This window comes from Condylura cristata, unplaced genomic scaffold (assembly GCF_000260355.1).
Source record: "Condylura cristata isolate star-nosed mole 26May11 unplaced genomic scaffold, ConCri1.0 scaffold00003, whole genome shotgun sequence".
NCBI lineage: Eukaryota > Metazoa > Chordata > Mammalia > Eulipotyphla > Talpidae > Condylura > Condylura cristata.
Window position 1 is genome coordinate 57,657,783 of NW_004567104.1, and position 11,268 is coordinate 57,669,050.

At 39.3% G+C, this 11,268-nt stretch overlaps 1 protein-coding gene across 4 annotated transcripts in view; it reads left to right on the forward strand.

The window, feature by feature from the left end:
• The first annotated feature begins 2,334 nt into the window (after positions 1-2,334).
• ROBO1 (roundabout, axon guidance receptor, homolog 1 (Drosophila)) overlaps positions 2,335-11,268 on the forward strand; it is a 939,739-nt gene continuing 930,805 nt past the window's right edge. For all 4 annotated transcript variants that reach the window (XM_012733040.1, XM_012733075.1, XM_012733050.1 and 1 more), the window contains exon 1: positions 2,335-2,543. The gene's annotated coding sequence lies outside the window, so the exon portion shown is untranslated. The remainder of the gene's footprint in view (positions 2,544-11,268) is intronic.

Consider the following 11,268-nt stretch of genomic DNA (forward strand, 5'->3'; position numbering starts at 1 on the left):
CTTTGGAGGTATAAAAGTATCTTGTCTGAAAATATTTATAACTTGAACTTATAACTCTTATTAGCTTACTGCAATTTGCCTTGGCCTGTTATTCAGAAAGTGAGCACTGATTGAACAATCCTGTGCTTAAAGTGTTAATAGGTTGGATCTGATTTATTTATCTTATTTTGTTGAATATATTTGTCTATTATCTTCTCCAGTAAATTACACTCATAGATTAAAAATAGCATTAATTCTGTAGAAATCCTGTCTGAATAAAACACATGCCTTCTCAGATCCAAAAAAAAAAGATATTCATAAGATAAAGAACTTTCAATTTTATTTATACAACAAATGGCTATTTTTTTCTCCCAAGATCACCTGTAGCAAGATGTTGAGCTTATATAAAAAAGAATTGAATATCAACCATCTCCTTCCAGGAATCATTTCCATTCAACTTGGCATGGAAATTATGTTTGCTTACTACTCCTAATAATAGACTTTTTTTCTTTTATAGATAATGTGTTCCTTACTCTTATACTGAATATGGTTATACTGTGATAGTTTTGTTTTAACTCTATGGTAAATTGAAAAAATGGGAACCTGCACTAAAATGATTCTAATAACCCTGAGTGGAAGTCATTCCAAAAAAGCTGTTCCAGCAGCATAATAGCAAGGGAGAAGTGCAACAAACTGACTCTGATCGAACACCATTTGATCATCATGCTTTTTTATTCTGCACTATTGGTCAGGGATGTTTCAAAAAATCTGTTTGCTGAATACTTTGAAAATACATAGAAAAATGCTGGCAACTCCTGGATGAAATTCTCTTCCATCTCAGTGGTGTAAGAGTTAATTCTGTTTCTTACAAGGATGTAATCTGTAAGTTAGGTCTGGAAGGCGGCATAGGCAACCTGGACTTGAAGTAACACTTCTGTTGTCAAGGGTTACTGATGGGGGAAGGGAAGGGCTGTAAGGGAAAGGAGTTATGGAAATGAAGAAGGATAGTAGCACACACTACATAAATTCAAATGCTATGATGTATTTGGAATAAGATCTCAATTCTGTTGTATTTTTTGCATTTTGTGTTTTCATTTATTTAGTTTACACATGACTGGTGAATTTATGAGTTGGTTGATGCTGACCTTATTCAGTGTATCACTTTCTAACAGCATTCAGCTGTAAATTGTAGACACAATTATTTTGTAATTAAATTTACATTTCAATTTACATCTAAAACACAATAAAAAACATGGTTTTTTTCCCCCCTAAATTGTAATATCAGCAATCATCACAGATGGAACTTGGTGGAGAAATCTGTATCACTGCAGTTTACATGAGAATTTCTCTTTCCTTCCACAAAATTAAAGGTCAAGAAAAAAGCATGACTGGGATTTAAAGCCATATATACACACACACACACATATATATGTATATGTATATGTATATATGTATGGCTTTAATATTCTAATTTTAATCATAATGTGCTGAAATGTCTTGTACAGTGTTACAATATTTCAAATTGTTATTCTCCACAGACCTACCTCACTTTAAATCTTCTTGTGCCAATTTGCATCACTGATGGGTGTTCTGAGAGAAAAACTGTCAAAAGAAAATATGGCGATTAATAGTAAATGCTTGACATAGTTTAACATTATCAATATCTCTTTGTGTATTTATATTTTCATTGCAATATGCAGAACGTATTTTATTTTTTGGTAAGATAAATATGATGGCTTGGCTTTGTCACTGATGGCAAATTTTTAACATTAAAAAGATATATCCCACATTTTACAAATGGTTCATTCATATTTTTACTTCTACCATTTCAACCTATTTATTTTCTCTGGGGTAACTATGCATCATTGTGAATAAAAAATGGGGTGCTGTTTTATTTAAGTGTAGAAGCACCTGACTATAAATATATTTCCTGGATTTATATTTGAATAATACATTATTTAGAGCAAAAAAAAAGGGGGTTTTTCTCTTAAAAGTAGCTCTGAATGTCCCTCACGAAATGTTCTTCTAAAATCCTTTGTATTTTCAAAACCACTCCATATAGACAATTAAAAGCAAATATGAAATGATAGATCACATGACAGGAGTTTAAACGTGAGGGTTTTTTTCCTCGCTTAAACATCACAGCAGGCTTTACAATACCAGAGGTAACGAATCAATTAAGTCCATTTTCCCCTCTGCGCCTCCCAAGCTGCGTGCGTGGTGCTGCCGAGTAGTTTAGAGACGGAGCAGTAGGACCCAGGGGCCTCCGCAGCCACCAATAGAAGCGCACACTTGGACCTATTTGCATGCAATGCCGTCTGCTCTGCGCATTAATAGTAATACAGATAACGGGTTTGAAAGAATTCTCTACCGAAGGAGCTTTGGATTTTTCCAGGGTGCTGATACTGAGAAGTACCCGACCACTCATTCCCCACTCGTACATTTGAAAGTCTCAGAGAGCTTTTCCTTGGCTGAAACTCGGGAAGGTCTCCTAGCACAGCAAAGTTGAACGACTGCGCCTGCTCCGCCGAGCCGCTGGATTTCTAAAACGGTCTTATCGAAGGGTAAGTCTCCCAAAAGATTGCTAAGGAAGTGACAGCCGGGCTTTAGAAACGTCAGGGGGAAAAAACAAAACAAACAAACAAACAAACAAACAAACAAACAAAAAACCACACACACACACGCTCGATTTTATATAGTCGCTGGCTGTGTTACACGGTTGCTGGAGTGCAGGATGCGTGCGGAAAGGACTCTGCAGTTTGTTCAGAAATTGTGACTGGTGCACCGGGGTGTTTGGGAGTAGAAGCAAAAACCTTCAGGCTGAATCGGAAATCGCAGCTCTCGGCGCGGGCGTGATTCAACAAGTTTCCCTGCAGGGATGCGGTGTTTGTTTATTTATTTATTTATTTATTTTTGCAACTTGTGCTGAGTGCCCGGTGTGGGTCGGCTGTACCTGGTTCACAAAGAAGTTTCGGTATGGCTAGGTTAGCCCTTGTTGGAGGAGGTTATTGGCACATTTGGGCTTCCTGTAGCCTCTCAGGGGAAGTGTTTCTTAGGAGCATTGACGGCCTGCTGGGTTTGTGCTGGGCAACTTTGCTGCGGAATCTTGGCGTCTCTGACCGCATGGCGATCCACCCTGTGAGCTGAGGCTGACAAACCTGCAGCTCCAAGGCCATTTGAGCTTCGAAACTTTGAAAGCATTCTCCAAGAAGGAGCATTTCGACTACTTAATTTTAGTGAGCTCTTAATTTTAGTGAGCTCTAGTTATAGGTAGGCAGTGAGGTATTTTCAGGACCTGCGTATTCAACCTGTAGTTTTTGCCTGGAAATGTAATGCTATGTGGAGAATGTGGGTTTTAAAGTTAACCCAGTGGCGGGGGAGATTTTGTCTGAAATAAGAGGGAGAGAGGAAGAGAGTGAGAAGATAGATGAATGAACAAGGTGCGTCCCATCTTTCACACAGAAACCGCACGCGTGGGACCGGCAAGGAAGCGCTCCAGTTAGTGGCATTTGGCTGGAAAATGTATTGCAGGGATGTCCAGGAGCCTCTGCATTATTGATGAAGCTCCGTTCCTTCCGAAGGGCCCCTTTTCATTCCATCTCTAAGCTCCCTATTCCCTCCTCAACCACCTCCCCGAGCCCCCCCACCCCCACCCCCCCGCGCTCCTCCGGGTCTGCGAATTGTCGCGGGCGCAGCAGCGTGTGGCTCTGTCCCGCAGCGTTGCGGACACAATGGAGAAGCCGTCAGAGCCCTGCGGGCTGCGGGGCTGTGCGGGAGCTTGGCGTGGCAATCCCTCTGCTGTAGTTCCGGCTGCGTTCTGCCGGGGTCTGCAACCCGGCGCAGGCCAACTGCTTGCAGCTGCATTGAGTCCAGAGATCCCAGGGGCCCCAATGGACACTCACACTGGATCGCAGTCATCTTTTAGGGGCCACTTGCTGCGGGCAGACAGGTGGGATGGGAAGGAAGACTGATGTGTCTGATGCTAGTCTTGGGTCAGAAATGCTCCCCGATAACCGTGTGTACCCCAAGGGTCCTAGCGAGTCTGCACCCCACAGGGGAGAAGGAAAGGAGGAAGAAGGGATGCGTTAATGGAGCGTCGAGAGGAGAAAGGTGGCAAGTGATTTGGAGCAATTCTGATCATTGCCCAGGCGTTTACTGGATCTTTTAAGTGGGAAGCTTTAGATGTAGCTTTGAAATGCACTTCCTCGCCTCTCTGCGGCACGAAAGGGGCAGGCATCCAGACACAGGCGCACACCGGAGACTCCTTCTATAGATGATGAAGAGGAAGACAGGATAGGGGGCTTCATTTGGCACTGCCATTTACCCCTGACCTCTAGCACCTCCTACCCTTTCACGACCCCTCCAGGGAGGGCCTGACCTTGCAGACTCCTCTGGGTCATCTGTTGTGTTTCTGTGATATTTATCGGGCAGTGTATTACAAAGGCTTGTTAAAAGAGGGTTCATCTGTTTCCAAGTAGTGGTGGGAGCGTTTAATTAAGAGGTGGATTACCAACGCCTGCTGAGCGTTTGAAGGAAAGAGCATGGAGGCAGGACCCAATGGAATGGTCCATGTGGGATGTGGTTGCTTAAAGGGAATCTTGCCGAGGGAAATATGCTCCTTTAAGCACAGGGAGGAAGACAATGTTTGCATTTTTTCCTGTTTTCCATTTATCCCCGTCATTGCGATTGTTTGGGAATTTTGATTTCTTACTAATCAGAAGATATTTTGAGGCTCTGATGATTTATTAGGAAGCCAAGAAGAAGCCTTAGGCATGCCCAGGACTTCTTATTGTGAAATACTCAGTTTGCCATCCCAAGACCTGCATCTTTTCCTTATAATGAGGAGGTAGAGGCAGCTTTATGGCCAGCATACTGATTTTATTAAAGGGATTAAGATAATACTTTGGTGTTCCAACATTCTGTCCCTTTCCCCTTCCTCCTCCCCCCAAATACTGAAAAACCATCAATAGCAACAACCTAAAATGGATAGCTATCAACCTGGTAAGAGCTTATTTGTTTGTTTCTTAGGAATCTTCCTCCCATAGGAAGGGAGGGTAAAGCTGAGGAAGGAGATGAGGGCATTCACCTTACATGGTTGCCATGGATTTTGGACTTCCTTTAACCTTCTCCACATATCTTCCTGCTCCATGCTCCTTCCATTTATCCCTGTGAAATCTGCAGAATTTAAGTACAATGAATGGCACAGCTGCAGATGCTCATGGAGGCTTGCTCCAGAAAACAGCTGGTAATCACATGTTTGCTGTATTTGCCCACTTCCTTTTACTTCCTTTCCCTTTCCTTCCCTTCCCCTGTCCTTGAAACAGTTACCATCTCCTAAGGCTTATCCTGGGAAGATTTGTGATTGTTAGTTATACAGCACTGTGTTATGTATTGGAAGGCAAAGATTCAGCAGCCCTCTAGGAGGTCCCAGAGGATTAAATCCAACTTTTCTTCTCCTATACTACACAAGATATCCTACTTTCACCTCAAAGAGATTTATATATCAGTCTGCACAATTATCCTTTATTTTACAATATAATAGAAACAACTGAAATACAAAACAACATTAATCTGAGATGGAAGGGAAGCTATACTCTTGCATACAACATTTGGACACTAGTGTTGTGTTCTGTGAAATCTTACCTTTTGGCATCCATCTGTACTAAATACATTAGTAGGTATTTTATGGGAGTAAGATTTAATACGTTCCTTTCATTATCGCACAAAGTAACTCAAATTACTGCTAAGATGTGAGTCTTCAGAGAAAAAAAGTATGGCAGCAAAGTAGGTCCCTAGCAGCTTGATAAGTGAGCAGGTGCAATGCACCATTTGAAATGTTGCTTATGATGAGCTTCCATGTAATCCACTGGAGAGTAAGCACCTCATTATTGCCTACAAAATAACTGATTTCTGACACTCTTTCTGTTATAGGGCAACCAAATTTTCACTGGGTCTGTGGGCCCTCACCCATGTACTTAAAGGGACTTATAAGGTTCTTTTGCAGGCCCACACAAAAAGGTTAATAATGGTTTTATTTATAAGAGAAGGGGAAATGAATAACTCAGAAAGAGAGAGGGAAATAAGTTGGTTAATGCTTCCTACCAGTGCCACTGACCTGGAACCCCAGTAGCACACTGAAAATTGGCAAAAGGCCAAGAGACCCCCAAAGCCCACATGTCTGCTTTATATCCAAACTTGGCCACATAACTCCACCCTCAAGTCCCAGCAATCCTCTCTTTGATGATGCCAGGACTTGTAGTTCTGATGTTTGGGGTAGAGTCCACAAACCCTGTATCTGTAGTTCATTCAGTTCATCCTTTTCCCCTAACACTTCCACCCCACTCTTCACCCCATGGTAGCATATACGAAACTCCATTTATGACCTGGTCATATCATCATTCATCTCTCAGGAATTGCTGTGGAAGTGAATAAGCAATATCACTGTTGATGCATGCACATTTATATAGAAAATCAATTACTGCTGTATGGAGACCCATCAATTCTCTTAATTCTATAGGAAATAGAGGTCCTGCAAGAGTAACTGACTTGCCCAAGGTCATATAACAGAAAATAGGAGACACAGTGTATATTAGACGCCTACGATAAATATTTCTTGTCATCCTCACATAAACTTTTGAAGTAGGGCTTGAAAGAAAAAACAGATTCATGATTAAACAAGTTTTTTTTTTTCATGATAGAATACATGTTTTTCCATAGTATTATTTACTTATTTTTCCTTCACATGTAAATAAGAGTTTGAATTTTGTTTCACCACTTGAATTGTTGAATCCCCTAAAATGCTTTTCGAGGCCAAAAAATTCTTTGCATTTCCTTCACCCCCTTCAAATTGACTTTCCAGTGATGTCATAGTGAATGAACATTTCCTTTAGAAAGAGCGCTCCACAAATAACCTCCTCCCAGTCTATTATCATGTTTGGAGATGAGAGAAGATAGGTAAATACTGAAGAACATTTGATTTGATATTTGCACAGATATAGCCAAGGAATCGGGAAGAGTCTGTCATATCATTTTTAACCACAGATTGTACACCACGACCATCATAGTTTAGCAATCATGACTTTGATCTGAAAAACATTCTTTGCTACATTTGGACAAACCCTATTCATGTGGCTCAGTGGTTCATATTCCTTCTCCACAGTGAAATTTCTGTGATTCTTCCAACACTCAGTTTTTACACACCTCCTCAATTCTTAGTCAATTAAAATTTCTGTCACCTACTTTGGTCTTTATTTGGTAGTTAAGAGGCATAGCAAACATATTTTAAGTATTAACATTATTTTATATTAACTAGTATTAATACAGTTATGTAATTATTTTTTTTTAAAGATTTATTTATTTATTCATACAGAACTGGGGTACAGGCCAGAGGCTCAGGGGCGGTGAGAGGCTTCACCAGAGACAGAGTGGGGAGCAGAACAGGCAGATCGACGAAGTACACTGCTGAGGGGAGCAGTGGGCGGGTCAGGAGAGGTCTGGCTCGCCATGTGGTCTCCTCCGGGGCAGGCGGCAGGCGGGAATCGAACTCATACGGAAGTGGCTTCAGATTCTCAGTGCTGTGCTTTAACCCGCTGCGCCACCAGGGAGGGCCAGTTATGTAATTATTTTAAAATATGTAATATAATGTTTTATATAATGTGTTTGTGTTTAGCATTATCAGTGATGATTTTCTCCTTTTAAAATTTGTTTATATATTTATACATTCAAGACTGGGTGGGGTGTAAGCCAATGATGCAGGATTCATTGGAAGCAGAGTGGGGAGCAGACAGATGGATCTACCAAAATACACTGCTGAGGGGAACAGCAGGTAAGACAGGTGAGATCTGCTGAGCCATGTGGGTCACCTCCCTGATCGGGGATTGAACTCATGCCTCAGTGGCTGGTAATAGCCTGATAAAGTTGAGACTTTAAACACTATTCCACCAGGGAGGACCAAGTATCATTTTCTATCTGTCCACTATAGGTCTGCTGTTAGTCCTTAACTTCTTATTGTCATCAGTCATCCTGGATGGCGTGATAAAAAGCTGGACTTTCAATTGCAAGCTCAAAATTTTATATCTCTAATCCTGGTTTTCACTCTTAAATTTGCTAACATCAGCTTGATTTCTCTACCTAGAGATGCACTATAAGTATTTAAAATAAAACAGTGTAAAATAATGATACAGAGCATAGGCATCACTCTTTTGCCAAACTCACTTTTCTACCTGGATTCTAAAATCATAAATTGCTCATCATATACCCATTTGATACACCCATCACAAGTCCCTTCACCTTATCTACTATATTCAAGAAACGCCAAAAATATTTACTGTGGATTTTATTTTTTTATTTTTTTTCTTGAACCTGTATACCTTAAGACAGACCTGACCCAAGTTCCTACTTTTGCTTATTGGATTCAACCTATTAAAAAATTCATTAATCCACTACTTGAATTCAATGCAACAGGTCTGCCAGAGTAATTTTTGCTAGAGTAAAATAAAATGGCGATGCTCATATGCTTGCCACATCTTTAAAGGTACTCTATCATCTGGATCTATTTTCTTCTCTCTAGTCTTCAGCAGTCCTCCACCATGTGACATTGCATCTTTTATCTCCCCACTTCAACCTTACCATCGTCCCCCTCTGGTTGCCTCAAGTTTGCAGTTAGCTGTTAAGAGTCTAATATTGGTTTGGCTTCAGCTGGTCCTTTGCCATGCTTCTCTGTATTCCCCATAAAAGTGATACCATCCTGATATTCTGGTATTTGTTTTCCTCTCTGTGACTTATTTTGCTTATAATTATTTTTCTCTGTTCTATCAATGTTGTTGCAAATGGCAGTTCATCCATTTTTATAGCTCAGTAGTATTCCATTATATATGTATGTAAGATTTGTAGTAGTAGTTTTGTTTGTTTGTTTGTTTGTTTTTCGTAGTCCACTCATCTATTCTTGGGCATTTCGGCTACTCCCATAACTTAGGCTATTTATTTATTTCCTCTTAGCTTTCCTTAATGTTTGACTTCCACCCAGATTTCCTCTTAGCTTTCCTTAATGTTAGGCTTCCATCCAGGATAATTACTTCTTCCTTGATCCTTTATTGGTCTCTGATACCATAAAACATGTGACATATCTTTTGTGAAGACTAAGTTAAGCAAAAAGTCATTTAAATATGACTTTTTCAGATTTTTTTCAGAGCCTTTTTTAATTATATATTCAACAACCCCTTTTCACTTATTTATTGATATCTACCATGAGACAGTGAATTCTCTGAAGAAGAATTTCTTAAACTCTGGCCATTGAACCAAAGTAACCTTTGGATCAACAAAAGGAACCTTTAAAATCCTAGCTCTTAGACTTGCCCATCAGATTTAATACATTCATACATTATCCTGTAACATTAGGTGTGTTATAGGTTGGTGAAGGGCACCCCAGAACCCTCAAGCCTACCCACATTAAATAGGTTCTTAATCTGCCCCATCAAGACAAAATATATACTAGTATATAAGACCTTTAATGGAAAGGAACTTTAATACAATCAGTGTGCAACAAAGACAAGACATGGCATACAAGTTCCAAATCAAACACCATGAGTTACACATCCCCTTGTGAGCAAATGTCCAGTCAAACAGGGTTGGCCCAAAGCAGAGCCACTGAGGCCCAAAAGCCTGCCACAAGTCTAAAAATCACTTCTGGTGGGGCCCCATAGAAAAGGGGCAGAAAGAGCTCCTCATGTCTGAGACAAAAGGAGCAAAATCAAGATGAGATGTCATTGTGTCATTTACCCACATCTGTTTCACCCAGTTCAGGACCAAGAAGCAGGTGCAGTTTCTTCACATGTCTCTCTGCTCCTTGTACCTACTTCAGATCTCCTTCTCCCTCTTCATCTTTCTTCCTTCTTTCTCCAGTCTCCTCTCTAGCTTCTTTGACATCTTCCATCTTCAATTTGGGTGGTGCAGGGAATCGGGCACCTCCATGTTCTTGGAGAAAAACAGGTAGAGTTCTGGAACCCGTGTCTTAACAAACATTTGGTTGTATCTTGATACATTTGGTTTACTTGATAACACAGAAAATAACAGTAAAAACTGTTTATGAACAAAACCAGGTCAATAAGGAAATAATTTGGAAGCTTAAAGTGGAAATACTAGCATAGCTTCTTTAGATATAGAAAACTGTTATTATGACTTTCTGGATTATGTACTTCAAAAGATTTAATAATAAAATATATCAAGTGAAATCATAGAACTCATTCTTACTGAAGCAAGTAAACCCTGAATCATAAAGGCTCACTTATCAAAAGCAGAATTTGAATAATCACATAAGAAGACCGCCCTTAGAGTTGAGGTGCTGTTGTTCAGTGTAGTGGGAACTCTTAACCACTCTGATTATTTATTATTTTGACATGTTTATTTGGCAGAAGTAGAGAACATAATGAAACAGATACTTGTGCATTACCATCCATTCAAGTAATATACTCAACATTATATTGAAACCCTCCGTGTTCAGCCTCAGATTGTATCTCTCTACAATATGTAATCAGTAATGTAAATTTGGTTTATGATTCCCATGAATTTACTCTTGATTTTGCCATGTAATATTATTACCAATCAAATATATATTACCTTAAAGAATCTATATGTTTGTATAAATTTTAATATGCTGTATGTAGCCATAGGAATATTACTTTTTGATTCAGGAAGATCTACTACATCAGTTTTCATTGCTGTATATGATTTCATTTTATAAATCTAATACTCCAATTTACTTCTTCTACTCTTAAAAGGCACCTCAGATTTTACATTCTAACAAATGTTGTTGTACTTTTTAATTTGCATTTGCATCACTTTGAACATCTCAAGTACTTTTTTCTGTAAATGTCTAGTCATAAAATTGGTTATGTGAAATATACTCCATTCCTATTTTTCCAGATATTGACTGTTAAACAATACTTATGGTGTCTATAGTGTGCAACCACATTCATGAGGGCTACCATTATATGTCTTCTTGTCAACATTTAATATTGTATTCATTTATTTTATTGAATGTTTTTGGTTTAACTTCTATGTGCATCAAGCATCTTTTCATTTAGCATATAGCTTCATCTACTCTGAGTTGTTTAATATACATTTACCAATAGTTCTATTGAGGCATTTCTTTACAGCTATAGAGAAGTCATTTCATATTCTTTATAACTTATTTTTTGGTAAAAGCATTGCAAATAATTTCCCCAAGACTATACATTAATATTGTTTCCTACTTTTTAAGCAGTGTCTTTACTAAAAAGAAAGAAAGAAAGA